The 17,108-nt window shown below is 46.0% G+C and overlaps 1 protein-coding gene across 5 annotated transcripts in view; it reads right to left on the bottom strand.

The window, feature by feature from the left end:
• Positions 1-17,108, bottom strand: part of RBM47 (RNA binding motif protein 47) — a 151,474-nt gene that overhangs the window by 66,740 nt on the left and 67,626 nt on the right. Inside the window, exon 1 of one of the 5 annotated variants that reach the window (XM_084900931.1) lies at positions 4,387-4,427. The exons of 3 other annotated variants lie outside the window; for them this stretch is intronic. The gene's annotated coding sequence lies outside the window, so the exon portion shown is untranslated. Of the gene's footprint in view, positions 1-4,114; positions 4,170-4,386; positions 4,428-17,108 lie in introns of those variants that run through there. One more of the 5 variants, XM_084900933.1, reaches the window with a different exon arrangement.

The raw sequence follows: 17,108 nt of genomic DNA, 5'->3' as shown, positions 1-17,108 counted from the left end.
GGCACCATCTGCCGGAACCGAATTTCTGTCTGCTACAGCTAGCAGCTTGTGTGATCAGCGCAGCCCAACAGTGAAGTCATAAACCTTTCCTCAGGCTCAGTTTCCTCATCTGCAAAGCAGTGGTTCCCGTTGAAATGAGCAGCCCTTGCAGAGTGCTTGGCAAATACACTCCCCGAAATAGATTCCTCTCCTTCCACCCTTGCAGGTGATAAGGCTCCCGCCGCACCCTTTATGAGATCATTGAACGTGAAGGAGCTGGCACACAGGGGGTAGGACTTTCAGCTCATATAGCCGTGTTTTCAGTGCCTCCCAAATGTATGAAACTGTGGCCCATTCTTACAAAGGAATATTATGCACCAATGAAAGAATCAATTAGAGTTACATGAAACAATGTGGGTGAATATCTCAAGACATAAGGTTGAATAAAAGGAGCTGGATGCAATTAAGCACATACCGTGTGATTCCATTTTTATGAAGTTCAAGAACAGCCAGAGCTCACCTATGGTGATAAAAGTCTGAATAATGGCCAAAACCGGTTTGGCTCAGTGGATAGAGCGTCAGCCTGCCGACTCAAAGGTCCCAGGTTCGATTCCAGTCAAGGGCATGTACCTTGGTTGCGGGCACATCCCCAATAGGGGGTGTGCAAGAGGCAGCTCATTGATGTTTCGAGCTCTCTATCCTTCTCCCTTCCTCTCTGTAAAAAAAAAAATATATATCTATAAAATGTATTTTTTTTTTAAAGAAAAGTCTGAATAATGGTCACCTGCAAAAGGGGGTGTGTGTGAAATTATCAATTTGTATACTCAATAGTTGTGCATTTTACTGCCTTTAAACCTCAACATAGAATGTTTAAAAAAAATCATTTTTTCAAAGCCCTTACTTGACTTAATCCTATTACATAAAGTTTTCTTTTATGCTTTCTTTCATTCTCTTTTTACATTTCTACAAGTGAGAAATGTATTCATTGCAACCTCATAACTGTAGGAATAAAGAACTGGTCATATGTGAAATTTTCAAAATAACTGAATTTAGGTATTGATATAAGAAAACTACTACTTTCTTGGATAAAAAAACAAACTCTATAAAATGATTTGTAGTCTTCCCTATGATTTTAAACTGATGCTACTGAGCACATTCTTCTTGGTGAGCCACAGTAATCCTTAGAAATGTAAATGGCTGGGCTGGGCTGAAATGGAGGGACAGCTTTCTGGCTCCTGTGCTTTCTGCCCCTTCCCTGTTATCTGGGCTCTTTTTCCCTGTTGCATGGCTGCCTCTAACCATCCGGGTCCTTCTCATTTACTTCCTCTTATTCCTTTATTCATATCTCTGGCACCTATTTTTTGAATGCCTAGTCTGTGCTAAGCACTGGAAATATAGTTGTGAATGAGACACTCATGACTTAGAGCAGTGGTCGGCAAATCCCTCTGTTGACGAATGCGTTTGCAGACCACTGAGTTAGGGGGACTGACATCTTAGCTTAAAATAAATGTGATAACTATCTTAAAGGGGGAAGTATGGGGCCGAATTTGGGGGGTTCCAAAGGTCACCTTGAGGAAATGACATCTAAGAACGGAGAGATGAGAACCTAGCCCAGAGTGAGACCTAATGAATGAATGAATCATGCCTGATGGTTAGCCAAGAGGAAGGGCTCTGATTTACTGTGTCCTGGACTTTCATTCAAAGGTGTTTAAACCAACAGGCAACAGGCACTGGGCGAGGCCCTGGTGGACTTACTGGCATTACTTTTGGCTGCTGTGGGCACTGCTGTTTGCCTTCCTGAAGGCCTTGGGGTACTAGTCAAGTGAAGGATGCGTAATAATTGCTCGGCTCACCTGCACAGGTTCCATTCTTATTTCATCCCGCCGAAACAAAACCAGCCAAAATTACCCAGCTCATCCTGGCGATTCCTCCCTGTTGCCTTCATCATTCTGACCCAAGCTCACACGCATGCGACTGTTCTGGCACAGTCACCAAAATCACCTTGAAAAATTGTTACCCAACCAATGCCTTTTAAAATATATATATTTTATTTATATTTTACAGAGAGGAAGGGAGAAGGATAGAGAGCTAGAAACATCGATGAGAGAGAAACATCGACCAGCTGCCTCCTGCACACCCCCTACCGGGGATGTGCCCGCAACCAAGGTACATGCCCTTGACCGGAATCGAACCCGGGACCTTTCAATCCGCAGGCCGACGCTCTATCCATTGAGCCAAACCGGTCCCGGCGATGTGCCCACAATTAATGTACATGCCCTTGACGGGAATCGAACCTGGGACCTTCTAGTCCACAGACCGACGCTCTATCCATGAACCAAACCAGTTTCGGACAACCAATGCCTTTGAATTACAGCTCTGTCCAAGCCCAAACTGCCCCGGCTCCTGGGGCATTCCTGCATGTTGCCAACTGCCACCTCACTGGGGCCCATTATTGTTTCCAGAGAGTTCACCTTCATGATACATCACAAAGCAAGAAGTCACAGCCTGAAGGACAGAGGAGCAGAGAGCAGCCGGCACAGGGAGGCTTTACTCAGTTATACGCCTGGGAAAGCAGCCGGACAGAGAAGCATTATCCATATCCTCGGTAAGAGCAGCAAAGGTTTCAATGCCAGAGATTCGGGCCAACTCATTCAGGGCTTCGTTTGACATGTGACTTGATCTATCAGCCAACTATCATGGAACTGCAAGAACCCCCAACATGAGCTATAAGTATAGCTTTTTTTGGTGATCTAGGTTTCTTACAAATCCATGTAGATCTTTGAGACGTGGCATTTGAAAAAGCTAAACAGAGAAACACCGAATCGAGATTTTTTCCCAGTGCAATAAAGGGAAATGAGAAATGACAAATATCTGGAAGTAATTTATTTTTAAACTTTTTTCCCCCAGAATCTTACTGTTCCTCTGATACCATTCCAAGCTTAAAACAGCATCGATCCCCTTCCCTGTCCAGGGTCTGTATTTTGAAATTACGTGGTTTCACAGAAGGTCAAAAGATTCAGCCACCTAAGTGCTTCTGTGAAACAAACAAGCACCGAGCCACTATTTCGAAATCGCAGCCGTAAGAAAAGGTCCCTTCCCTTGTCTGAAGGGACAGGCTTTCCGTGGCCAGGGTGGTGACTCGGCGTTTGGATACCCGGACACAAGCAACCCAAGGCGCTCTCCCTCCACGGTCTGTTAGACTTAGTCCTACCTGCCTACAGACACACAGCCACAGCGAGGTTCTGCCCAGGAAGTTTCCTTTAATTTTAAAACAACCATTTCTCCCAGCCATTTGGCAATGAGTGGGAACCTGTCGTCGGGAGAAGGACTGCTGGCTTCTTACTGCCCCTGTCACGGGGCAAAAATGTACCCAAATCAAGTTCTCCCATACCCGCTGGGCTCTTACACTTCAGCACTGTCCTCATTTTCATGCCCCCGGCCATCAGCCCAGCCAACGGCCAGCCTCCCTGCTAGCCATCCTGCACACGTGGCAAAGCAGCCTCTTCTCTCCCCGGGAGGAGGCCCCTACAGAAATCTTCTGAGCCTCCCTTTTCCTGGATTTTCCCATTCGCTGTTCGGGATTTAGCCACTAATAACATCTGTGTCCAGGATATCATCACTACAATGGCTCAAAGGTCAACATTTGATGAAGGCTCCCATTTTATTATATATGCGCATATATATATTTTTTTTTACATGCAAATACTTTCTGCAACGAAACCAGATAGAAAATAAACACGCAGTTATTTCCAGGTTACTACATACTTAGTCACGCGTTCCTCCAAAAACTATCTAGGACCAGCGTCTGGTCGTTTCTAGCACTGAACGCGTTCTAAAAAACACGTATTTGAAGGGAAGCAGCGGCCTTTCGAGCTGACCTTTAATGTGTTATCTAGTGGAAATTGAACAGGCTGGGGTAGGGGAGGAAAGGAAGTTTGAAAGTTATTTCCCTGAACCAGAGCCACGGGTGAGCGACCGCTTTTCAAGGACCGCGTCACGGGGCGGCCCGCGGTGCAAATCACAAGGCTCCACGTCGCCTCCCGGGACACCGCACCTGGCCCCGCAGTCTGTGCCCCGGCCAACGCCGCTCACCTCCGATCCAGACACCCACAAACCGATCCAGACACCCACAAACCTCAGGCGCAGGTAGATGTTCCCTCACTCTCCCTGACACGCCAGTCTCTCTAGTAAAACTGAAAACATTTGCCCGAAACCGATGATCCCAGCGCTCCCTGGACTGGGACCCACGGAAGCACACAGTCTGCCGAGAAATAAATGACTTTGGCCCCTTCCCTGCCCTCCCCGCCCCCACCCCCACCCCCCTGCCCCTTGGTAGAAGGGGACCCGGATCGCATGCAATCTGGATTTTTTAAACATTTCTAAATGCTAAAGGACGAGAGACAGTACCTGCGAACACCTGGAGCTCTCTCTCGGCGGCCGCTCTCTCCTCCCACACTCTGGCGAGGGAATGCCCTTCAGAACCATGGCTCAGTGCTTTTGGTAAATGTTTTACAAGACACTGAACAGCCCGTGTCCCACCCTCAGAGCAAACACCGGAGAGGGAACACGACAGAATGGTCGCAGAGACAGCCTGTGAAGTACAATAATGCAAATGAACGGGCGGGCTCTGCTAACGAGGGGGTGGGGAGCCCAAACTTTCCAGGGGGTGAGGGGTGAGCAGGCAGGAAGGCGAGAAGAAGCAAACCCTGACACTGGAAGTGTTGGTTTCATGTGTGTGTGTGTGTTGTTATTGTTGTTTTTTTTCTTTCTTCTTAAAGCGGCCTTATGATAAGCTCATTGTTCTAATCCCCAGCAAGTCTCAGCTTGCTAAAACTAAAAAAGTGTCAAAGGCAAGAGTTGGTAAAGGGTACCGTTCACGGGTGAAGTCTGCAGACACGGCGGTAACTATGCGTGTACTGTCTATTTCTATGTATCGGCGCCACTGCCGTGCACACACGCTTCCCACAAACCGCCTTCCACCATAAGCAGAATGGACTCCCGTTTTCCTATATCCCTCAAGTAAATTCACAGTTAAAACCCAGGTCTGCTCCAAACCAGAAGTTTTGCATTCCATTCAAGTTAACAATTACAACGGGAGGATAACAGGAACTTGCTGGCTCCGAACTATCAGCCGACCCGACCCGGGGTGTCAGGTGCCTCTTGGTACCACCGGGGTTAACGAATAAAGAGACAGGTGTCCGGGGGTCCCCCGCCCGCCAGGGCCCCCCCCCCCCGGGCTTTACAGAAACGACCCCGATGGCTGGGGTCCGAAGCCCCCGTGGGCAGCACACACCTACGGCGAGCAGGACGGTCTGAGAAAGAAACAGGTCGTGTTCCCTAGCAACCGCCAAACCCACTCACTGACGGGAGACCCAGGGCGTCTGGAGCAGGAAGAACTGACTTTGGTTCCAGAACCACACACAAGGCCAGGCCAGGCAGGTAAGAGAGCCCATGCCCTCGTCCTCAACCCCCTTCCAGGGAAAATATTCCAGAGAACAGACAGCTGTGCCGATCCGAGAGCCTAGAAAGCGGCACAGACCAGTTCTTGACATTTTCAAAACATCTTAAGAGGAGTTGTAGTTTTTGTTTTTGTCCCCCCTACCTTAAGCACACGGGTCCATCTGGTTTCTGTTTCCTCCTATACAGGTGCCTCAGGTTAGCGCAGTGACTCAGGGCAATTGACTTCCCTAATCTGCGTTGGGTGGGATCCTACAAAACCAGCTATCTATCTGCCTCTCGGGGCGTGGTGAGGGGCCTCCCTGGCCTCCAGCCCGGGCTGACATCTCCCTTACTTTCACATTTTTTAACCTCCGCTTCCTAACCTGCCTTCTGGTCTCCTCCTGACCTCTCCTTCCCTTCTCCCTTTTTTTGCTCATTTTCTTTTCCTTCTTCTTCCCCCTCTTCCTTTTCTGCCTTGTTTCCCTGAGAGAATTCTCATCCTCCCATTTCTTGGGTTATTTTATGCAGCAGCAGATCAAACCACTTGGGGTGGGCGGGGGCGATAAGACAGTTGTTTTTATCATACAGATTCCACCAAAGAGAGACCCGAGATCCAGGAAGGTGCCACGGCTGGCCAAGGTCACAGGGAAACGCGGGTGGGCTGGCACTGAAGCTGAGCGTTGCTGGCAGGCCAGACTGCCCTGTGCCACCCAGCCGGCCGCTCCCTGCCCTCAAATGCACCTCCTTAAGGCCCGGCCCCAGGAGTCAGTGCTCCCGCCCCAGGAGTCAGTGCTCCCGCCCCAGGAGTCAGTGCTCCGGCCAACTGCAGCTCATTTTCCCCCTCCCGTGGCTCTTCTTATCTCCTTCCTTCTTCCCTGGAGCTGGGCTGCCTCTGGGCCAATTTTTAGCGTCTGTCTCACCTGCCCCCAATTCCCTACCTCCAGGTTCCTGCTGTCCCAGGGTGCCCCTGGGCAAACCCAGCAGGAGCACCTCTCCCCGGGGACATGCCCGCATGACTGGGGATAATGACCACTTCCTAGGAGCCTTTCCTCGGTAGTGGCGGTCTGAGGTAACGTATTTGTGTGTATGTCCACGGCTGTCGAGGCCACCACAGCATCCATCTCTGGGCCCCTTAGCATGGAGGCCCGTGCTCACTGCCAAGGAACATACTTGCATTTCGATGAAGGAAACATGGGGAGACAGAGTATAATCCGAAGCAGTGCCTCCATGGGTTGCACTAAGGTGTGAGTGGGAGCCTGAGAGGTTACGGTTGCTTTGTCTTTTTTTTTTTTTTTTTTTAATCAATGGAGTATGATAAAAGTGGTTTATAAAGACAAGAGAGCAAAAAAAGCTAGCGATCACGTCACCCCGTGAAATCAACAGCCACCTGCGCGTTTTCTGCCGCTGGGTGCTCAGAACCTGTTCGGCCCTGTTCAACTACTCTCTCTTCCCCCGCCTTTCCTCCTTATCCCAAAGACAATCTGTCCTGTTCCCTCAGAAATCTGTGAACAAACCTATTCATAAGCAGTATGGATTCCCCCCCTTAACTTCCGGGAAGCCTTTATGTTCATTTCTTCTTTTTTTTTTTTCCTGTGGCCATAAAGTGGAAGCTTGACTTTAAACGCTGTAGGTGGTGTTAAAATTCCTTGTGTTGCACACAGCACTCGGTGGGTGTGCTATTGTATTCAAATAGGATATCTCCAGCAGCTCAGAGACTAAATTCTGTGGCCCAGAGGAAGCACTGTGCCTTCTAGACAACAGGAATGTTTTATATCAACGTTTTCCCACTTCAGTCACGCAAATCTGAGTTGAGATTTTGCTCCATTGTTCTAAGCATGCAGGTATACCCTGGGATCTTTAGCTGCTGTGGTCTGACAGGGCAGAATGGCCAGCCTCTGGGCCTGCCACGGTGGCTCCCTGGGCCTCGTCCAGGGTCTCTGTCAGTTCTAGGGGCCTCCTTCTAGTCTGGATATCCTTGAGGCTAGCATCGATTTGGTCTGCAGGATGGCCCCAGATTCTGAAAGGGGTTTTGATCTCCCGTGGATACTAAGAGATAGGAGAGGAGGAAGCAGCAGGAGGGTAAGAACCTGATTCACTGGAGCCCCTTCAGTTCTTCAGAGCCTCAGAATGTGCCCCCCCCCCAAACTGCTCATCGCCCACTCCAGCCTACACTCAGACCCTACGCAGGGTCCCAAAGGCCCTTGGTGCTTTCCCGAAGGAAAAGTCCATTGACATGGTTTCAGATTCTGCAGTGCAACTGCCCTTCATGAAATTCTTTCCTAGAGTTTGGGTTTAGAATCAAAGAACAATGTTCTCAATGATTTGAAAAGGCTGCGAAAGTACTCCCCCTTTCCCAGCTGTATGTCTTTGTGAAGCTAAATTTTCTTTATATATATTTTGATGAAAATAACATATCTCAACAGATTCAAAACAAAGCACATATAAGAATACAGCTGAGCCCTAACCGGTTTAGCTCAGTGGATAGAGCGTCGGCCTGCAGACTGAAGGGTCCCAGGTTCGATTCCGGTTAAGGGCATGTATTGTAGTTGCGGGCACATCCCCAATAGTAGGTGTGCAGGAGGCAGCTGATCGATGTTTCTAACTCTCTATCCCTCTCCCTTCCTCTCTGTAAAAAATCAATAAAATATATTTAAATTTAAAAAAAAGAATACAGCTGACTTCTATCAAGCCAGTCTTTAAAGAGATTTAGGGAGGGAAGAAGATTTGCAAAAACATAAATGATGCACTCTTCTCACCATCCACTTAGTTTGGAAATACACTGTTTTTCATAAAAATGTTATTTATGGCAATGAGAGATTTTACTATTGTTATTTTTGAAGGATTTAATAAGTAATTTTAATTTCTTAAGTTTGAGCTTCTAATGTGACAAACAGCAACAGATACTGCCCATGTAAATAAGAGCACTTTGGGTTCCTCAATAATTTCTAAGAATGTAAAGAGAGGGTTGCTAAATTTAGCAGTGAAAAACGCAGGACATGCAGTTAAATGAGTTTCGGATAGACAACAAATGATATTTTGGTATAAATATCCATGCAATATTTGGGACATACTGATACTTTAAAAAAAATATATATATATTGCTTATCTGAAAAGTTTAGATTTGAGTATCCTTTATTTTACTTGCCTAAGATATGCTGAGCCTCAAACATTTAAGAAACACTGCACTAGCCCCTGTTCCTCACATTTGTGCTGAAGCATTCATTACAATATTTACTCTGCATCTGCTGTGTACCAGGCCCAGTGCTAAATCCTTGACATTTATGACCTCTTCCAACATCTCCAAACCCTAGGTGGCAAGCACTACTATAATCCCTAGTTTATAAATGAGAAAACAGAAACCCAAATAACTCAAGTGAAGCTAATAAGGGAAGACTGGAACCCACCTGCTCAGACACCAACATCTTAGTTTGCAGCTATAAGGCTTACACTGAAATATGAATAATGGAGATACCCAAAGATGATGGATTTTTTTCTGTATATTTGCATCTCAAATTTTAGTAAATCAATTTCTATCGCTTACCGTCTTTCCCCCTCTCTTTGTCTAACAGTTCTGTGCTCTGCTATCAGAACAATGGTGAAAACCAAGACTGTGAGTCCAATGTAAAGGAATTCTACCCAGAAATGGCCATCAGCACTTTTACTGGGTGCCGACTTTCCTCTCGATGCCTCTCTGGGCTCGGAATTCTAGAATGGAGCAATGGTGCACAGGCTCTGCTCATTACTATTGGTTGAAGCCACGGTTAGCTTGGTGCTGAGCTAAACTATCCTTGAGAATAAGCTGGGAATTTCCCCAAAAGGATCAGTACCAAAGAAGCAAATGCATAAACTGCTGTGAAGTGAGCCAAGGCCCTGTCTTTTATATGATCACGATCCTGCCACTGGATATATTTAACAAGCTCAAGCTCAACAGTAAATACACCAGGGAAATTTAATTTTTAAAATATATATACATACTAGAGGCCCAGTACATGAAAATTCATGCATTGGAGGTGGAGTCCCTCAGCCCGGCCTGCCCCCGCTAACAGTCCAGGAGCCCTCAGGGAAGGTGATGCTCTCATCACACTTCTGCTGCTGCCACTGCTGGCAGCATAAGCCTCAGCCAACCCTGGTTACCTGAGCCTTGGGCGGCCCTGGGCGGCTGGGGGGACCGGGGGACTCTGGAGGCAGGTGTACAAAATGGCCAGACCCACCTATTGGCTCCCCTGGCTGTGCTGTGCACCTGCCACCCCAGTGGGGCTGAGGGGACTGGGCACCACCATCTTGTGGCTGTGGGTGCCACCATCTTTGAGGGCTTGGCAGTCAATTAGCATATTCCCTCCTTATTGGCTACGGGCACTGCTGCCTTTGTGAGAGTGTGATCGTCAATTAGCATATTCCCTCTTTATTAGATAGGATATATATATATATATATATATATATATATATACCCGTATTTTCTGGCATATAAGAAGACCCCCTAATTTTACAGTTAAAACATAGGTTTAGGTCTATATTCACTGTATAAGACTACCCCCCACTTCAAAGAAAAGACTTATTTTGCCATCAAGATCTGCAGATAATTTTTGTGCAATTTTGGTCTTTTGCCCCCGATTTTCGGTTGACTTTTTTTCGTTTCAAAAGTCGTCTTAGCCAAAACCGGTTTGGCTCAATGGATAGAGCGTCGGCTTGGGGACTAAAAGGTCCCGGGTTCGATTCCGGTCAAGGGCATGTACCTTGGTTGCGGGCAAATCCCCAGTGGGGGGTGTACAAGAGGCAGCTGATCGATGACTCTCTATCATCGATGTTTCTAACTCTCTATCCCTCTCCCTTCCTCTCTGTACAAAATCAATAAAATATATTTAAAAAAAAAAAAAAAAAAAAAAAGTCGTCTTATACACTGGAAAATACGGTATATATGTATATAGATAGATATTGATTTCAGAAAGGAAGGGAGAGAGAGAGAGAAACATCAATGATGAGAGAGAATCATGGATCAGCTGCCTCCTGCATGTCCCTTACTGGGGGTCAAGCCCACAACACAGGTGTGTGCCCTTAAATGGAATCGAACCCATGACCCTTCAGTCTTCAGGCCAAAGCTCTATCCCCTGAGCCAATCCAGCTAGGTCGAAAGTAAATTTTTTTATGATCCAGCATGGAGCAAGGGCATACTCTCCACTGTGCCACAAGATCTGCAAATAGAGAAATAAATCCAACTGTAGACAATTAGGGTCTATAATGTAATGGAGAAAGTGACGAACCTAAGGCAGAGAGAGAGAGATATACTAGTCTTTCAGATGGAAAATATTTTTAAATTGATTTTAGAAGGAGGAAGGGGGAGGAGAGAGGGAAGGAGAGAGAGAGAGAGAGAGAGAGAGAGAGAGAGATCAATTTATTGTTTCACTTATTTATGTATCCATTGGTTGACTCCTGTATGTGATGTGCCCTGATCTGAGAATCTGCAACCTTGGTGTATGGGGAAGATGCTATAACCAACTGAGCTACCCAGCCAGGGCTAGGCAAAGTTTTTTTTTTTTTTTTTTTTTTTTTTAACCATGGGAAGATTTACCTTTCAAATAGTTTTTGTTTTGTACATTCGTATTTTTAGATGAGGCACACTGGGTTATACTAAGGGCAGTTGTATATACAGAGGCCCAAAGACAATTAAAAAAGAGAGAGAGAGAGAGAGAGAGAGAGAGAGAGAGAGAGAGAGTTGTATAAAAAGATTTTGCAAACTTTGAAAAATAGCCTAGAAGAGAGAGTGGAACAAGGAGAAGAGAAAAGGGGGTAGACCAGAAAACAAAAGATGCCAAACTGATGTATTTGATAATTATAGGAAAGGTGCATTTTGGAAACCAAGACTGGTGAGAGAGGGGAGATGGGGAGAGACAGAGACAGAGACAGAGAGAGAGAGAGAGAGAGAGAGAGAGAGGGAGAGAGAGAGAGGGAGAGAGAGAACGTGCACCTAGGAGGAAAGAGGGTTTGGGGAAATCCAAGGGCTGGAACACCTGGCCATGGGGCATTCAGAGGGGAAAAAAAGAAGAAGAATTTTTTTATTTTTAAAACTGCCAACTTTGCATTTCCTCTCAAGACCCATCAGGGAGGCTTCCGTCTCAGTTCAAGCCCGGCCCAGCCCTGCCCAAAGCTTGTTAGTGAGGCTCTTTATTGCCCAGTCAATCTAGATCCCTCAAGGGCCGAACGGCGCATCCAAGGCAGGAAAAAGAATAAATTGAGATGCAAGGCTGGGCTCCCTCCTGGATAAAGTCCGGAGGCCAAGGCTTCTCAGGGCTCTCCCTTTCAAGGGCCTTCAGAATCTATCCGGTGAATGCTGAAGGTCAAGAAGGACACAGCCAGAAACGGACTCATCCCATTTCCAAAGGCAAGACCAGAACACACAAACTCTGGATCCAAGGCCTCACTTTCTTTTTTTCTTTTTTTTTTCTTTTTTTTAATATACTTTATTGATTTTTTACAGAGAGGACGGGAGAGAGATAGTTAGAAACATCGATGAGAGAGAAACACCCATCAGCTGCCTCCTGAACATCCCCCACTGAGGATGTGCCCGCAACCAAGGTACATGCCCTTGACCTGAATCGAACCTGGGACCTTTCAGTCCGCAGACCGACGTTCTATCCACTGAGCCAAATCGGTTTCTGCTCTAAGGCCTCACTTTCTGCCTTTAGAACAGAGACAAGGGCCCTGCCTGCTTCAGGGGTAAGCTCCCCACCAGGCAGCTGCCTTTCCCCATCTTCGGGATTCTTCTAAAGCACATGTGTCAAACACAAGGCCCGCGGGCCAAATCCAGCCCGCCAGGCCTTGCAATGTGGCCCGCACCGCGCTGTCATCACTGCACTCCGCTGTCAGTTTATGACATTGTCAGTTTATGACTGTTCAGTAAACCATTCGGCCCGCGATTTAGGCTGGATTTTAGATTTTGGCCCCTTCTCTGATTGAGTTCGACACCCCTATTCTAAAGCATAATAACAGAGTTTCATATCCCCGTGTTTGAGCCACAGGCCCTATGACATTTCTGAAAGCCACTGCCCTTGAAAAGTGGTTGGATCTGGACATGAAGGTCATGAGCCACCAGTGTAGAGCCAGATGGTGTGTGTTTTAGCTTTGAAGGCCATATGGTTTCTGTTACATATTGTTCTTTCTTTTTCTTGTTTTACAAGCCTTAAAAATGTAAAAACCATTCTAAGATACATATAAAACACACAAAAACAGACAGCACAGCGGGCCACCGTTTGCTGAGCCCTCACGTAGAGCACGAGGTGAGCAGCGCAATCTGGTGAGTGACTTCTGCCTGCAGTTCCGTTGAGTATAGTGTTAAAACGCTGGGTAGCTATTACACCACCTTCTCAGGGCAAAGTCTACCTAATCCTCCGTCACCATTGCCCAAGTCTGACATTCTCTGCTTGTGGAGTCGTCTCACCTTTGCTAGGATCCTCTTCAAAACAAAATTTAGTGGAAAATTAAGTCCTCAAATGACAGTCATACATTTGGAAAGTGAGATAAATAGGATTTCAAATAAGCCAGAATATGTTTTTAATCTGCCTGTCTTTATTCTGTGTGTGCGTGCATTTTTTGCTTAAAATTAAGCGAACACTCCGTAGATATCACAAAATTCCAAATGAGGAAAAAATCCTCTGATACGGTCTGATTTACAACTTTTTATACTTGCAGAAACTATGACCTACTTCGGTTAAATGAGATATTCCAAGTCACATAGTGACAGGCGGGAAAGCTGGGGCCAGAAAGTTGGTATCCTGATTTCCAAATCAGCTCTCTTTCTGCTACTCTATTTTATAGCGCATTGTCAAATTAGTACTAAAAACTCAGTTCAACAAGTAGTTATAAAGTGTTTCCAACATGCCCAGGACCGGTGGGTCTTGTAGGGATACAAAAGAAGTGTAAGAGGATTCCTGCCCATAAGATGCATTTGCTCTGACTGAGAAAAGAAGGCGCACACACACACACACACACACACACACACACACACATTCTATCTTACATTGTTATGTAACTATTTGGCTAACACAAGGCTAATAGAAGTTTCTGAAATGGCAGAGCAGTTCTCTACCCTTGCTGCACACATTACATTGTCCAGTAGCCATATGGGGTTATTGATCACTTGAAATGTGGGTAGTGCAACTAAATGTGGAAATTTCCATTGCATTTAATTTTAAGAAATCTAAATTTAAATAGCCACCTGTAGCTAGTGGCTAGCATGGTGGACCTCACAGGGTCTAAAAGAATGAATATCGGCCTGGATGGAAAACGTGTCATACACATTCTATCATTCCTCCCTCTCATGCTATGGCACAAACCACTACCGATCACAGAACTCTTTCCCTCTAAGCACATCCGGGCTCTCGGGAGAGTCTCCATGCAACATATTTTCAACTGCCTGGACCTAATATATAACACAAAGCCTATCTGCCATCCCAGACACAGGCAGAAGGTGACGAAAGTGAGCTGGAGGAGAAGCACTTGAGTTGAACCTAGAAAGACAACATCTGGACCGGTAAAGAGGAAAGGGCAGAGTTGGGGGTGGGGGGTGGGGATGGGAAGGGGACTCTCATGTAGAGAACAGCGTGAGCAGAGGCACTGGGTAGTGCTCTCCTGGATCAGTGCTGGGGTGGGTGCTGGCAGGCAGGAAGGAGGATTGTGTTGGGTGTGGCAGAGATAAGGGGACTGGCAGACGGGTGGGGCTAGATTAAGGCGACCTTTGGATTCCAGGAGTTTGGACTTTTCTCCAGAGCACTAGGTACCCTGAACATTTAAGCAGAAGCATGTTTTTAGGAAGGCAAATCTGATAGCAAGCCACAGAATGGGTTTCATAATACACACACACACACACAAACACACACACATACACACCCAGGGACCAGAGAGGAGGCTATTCCACTATGGTTTTTGGTTTTCCCTTAGGAAATAAATAGTTATTGAATAATATGTATAAGTCACAGAAAAGCAGATATAGTTAAACTAGACCTCTACCATTAAAACTCAACCTCTTTGGCGTTTTGATGTGGTTTCTTCAAGTGCCCCACCGCTCCCTCTTTCCAAGGCTATTGCAATAATTTAGGAATAAAGTTAGGACTAGGACTAGGAAGGTGGGAGTGTGAATCAAGAGGAAACATGTTTTAAGTAAGGCAGCAGGGTCAAGAGGGAGGGGCCTGAGTGCTAGGCATGGCATGGACTGCCTCTCTCTCAACCCTTGGACTTGGTCTCCTCATTTTAGAATCAAGGTACTAGTCTAGGTTCCTCTGGTGTCTAATTAAGGATCAGATGAGATTTTTGAGACCACCCCTCAAGACCTAAAGAGGAACTAAAATACCTGCATGTGTATGTCTATGTGGATTCTAAGAGAAAAAAATACATATACACAGCAGGGGTTGTCCTAAGACAATGTCCTAAGACATTGTCCCCTAGGCCTTTAAGTTGCACCAACAGCACAGAGCCCATTGCAGCCTGCAAGATTTTAGGTGCCAAGTAACTGAACTCTATATCTGCAGCGTATTGTGAGAATGTGCAGATGCAGTTCCCAGGATATGTCATGGGGCCCTGTAAGCAGGTAACTCCTTTGCAGAGAGGACTGGGCCAAGCAGGGACAGCATCTGCCAAGGAGCCAAAGGTGTTTAAGGCCCAAGCCATCTTCTCAGACAACAGGAAAAGCAAAAACAAAAACAACTGCTAGCAAACACAGATTATGTTCTCTGAAAGAAGCAGCAGAGTCCTGGCCCGGCAGCTCAGTTGGTCAGAGTGTCGTCCCTATAGGTCGAGGTCGCGGGTTTCATCCCCGGTCAGGGAACATACAAGAATCAACCAACGAATGCAATATGGGTGGGACAACAAATTTCTCTCTAAAAATAAATAAATAAATAAATAAATAAATAAATAAATAATTAAAAAAAAAAAAAAAAAAGGAGTTGTAGCCAGTTCCTTAGAGAGGGGGATGTGGAGGCCAACCTAGAACCCCCTTTTATAATTTGCATATTCAACTGTATACAGTTTCTACTTCAGAGAGTAGGATCTGTCATTTTTTTTTTTTAATATATTTTATTGATTTTTTACAGAGGAAGGGAGAGGGATAGAGAGCTAGAAACATTGATGAGAGAGAATCATCGACCAGCTGCCTCCTGCACACCCCCCACTGGAGATGTGCCCGCAACCAATGCTCATGCCCTTGACTGGAATCGAACCTGGGACCCTTTAGTCCGCAGGCCGATGCTCTATCCACTAAGCCAAACCGGTTTCGGCAGGATCTGTCATTTTTAATACAGTCCTTTGTCTTTTTACGGAACCATGTATTAGAGAACTCCTAGGGACTCTCACCAGTTAATGAACTCTGGTTAACGAGCATGCCTTTCCCAAGGATCATTTGGCCCTCCAAGAGGCTAGTAGTTAAAAAGTGTACGCTCTTGTCTGGCCGGTGTGTCTCAGTGGTTGAGCATTGACCTACGAACCAGGAAGTCACAGTTCCATTCCTGGCCAAGGCACATGCCCTGGTTATGGGCTCGATCCCCAGTAGGCGGCATGCAGGAGGCAGCCAATCAATGATTCCCTCTCATCATTGATGTTTCTATCTCTATCTCCCTTTCCCTTCCTCTCTGAAATCAAGAAAAATATATTTAAAATATAAATAAAAAGTATAGGCTTTGGCCTTAGACTGGCTTCGGTGTGTGTACCAGTGTTGCCATGTACTAACTGTATGACCTTGCAGAAGTGACATTCTCTTTCATTCCTCAGTTTCCTTATTTGACTAACATCTACCTTATGAGATTACTGTAGAAATTAAATGAGGACATGCCAGTAAAAGAGACAATGCCCAGTAATCCCACTCCTAGGAATATATCCCAAGAAACTAGAAACACCAATCAGAAAGGATATATGCACCCCTATGTTCAGAGCAACACAATTTACAATAGCTAAGATTTGGAAACAGCCTAAGTGCTCATCAGTAGATGAGTGGATTAAAAAACTGAGGTTCGCAGAAACCGGTTTGGCTCAATGGATAGAGCGTCGGCTTGGGGACTGAGAGGTCCCGGGTTCGATTCCGGTCAAGGGCATGTACCTTGGTTGCGGGCATATCACCGGTAGGGGGTGTGCAAGAGGCAGCTGATCGATGACTCTCTCTCATCGATGTTTCTAGCTCTCTATCTCTCTCCCTTCCTCTCTGTACAAAAATCAATAAAAATATATTTAAAAAAAACACAAAAAACTGTGGTACATCTACACAATGGAACAATATGCTGCAGTAAAAAAGAAGGAATTCTTATCATTTGCAACAGCATGGATGGAACTAGAGAGCATTATGCTAAGCAAAATAAGCCAGTCAGAGAAAGATAAATATCACATGATCTCACTTATTTGTGGAATATAATTAACAACATAAACTGATGAACAAAAACAGATCCAGAGACAGAGAAGCATCGATCAGACCATCAAACCTCAGAGGGAAGGTAAGGGAGGGTGGGGGTAATGGGGAGAGATCAACCAAAGGACTTGTACAAATGCATATAAGCCTGACCAAGGACACAGACACTAGGGGGTGAGGGCATGAGTGGGGGGAGTGGGGGGACAATAGGGGATAAGGACACATATGTAACACCTTAATCAATAAAGAGAGAAAAAAGAGAGACAATGCAAGTAAAAGGTTTCTTTTGTGCCTGGCACTTAGTGAGCCC

This window comes from Pipistrellus hanaki (genome assembly GCF_964339955.1).
Source record: "Pipistrellus hanaki genome assembly, chromosome: 1".
NCBI lineage: Eukaryota > Metazoa > Chordata > Mammalia > Chiroptera > Vespertilionidae > Pipistrellus > Pipistrellus hanaki.
The sequence above is the reverse complement of the archived record's forward strand: the minus strand, read 5'-3'. Positions and strand labels throughout refer to the sequence as shown.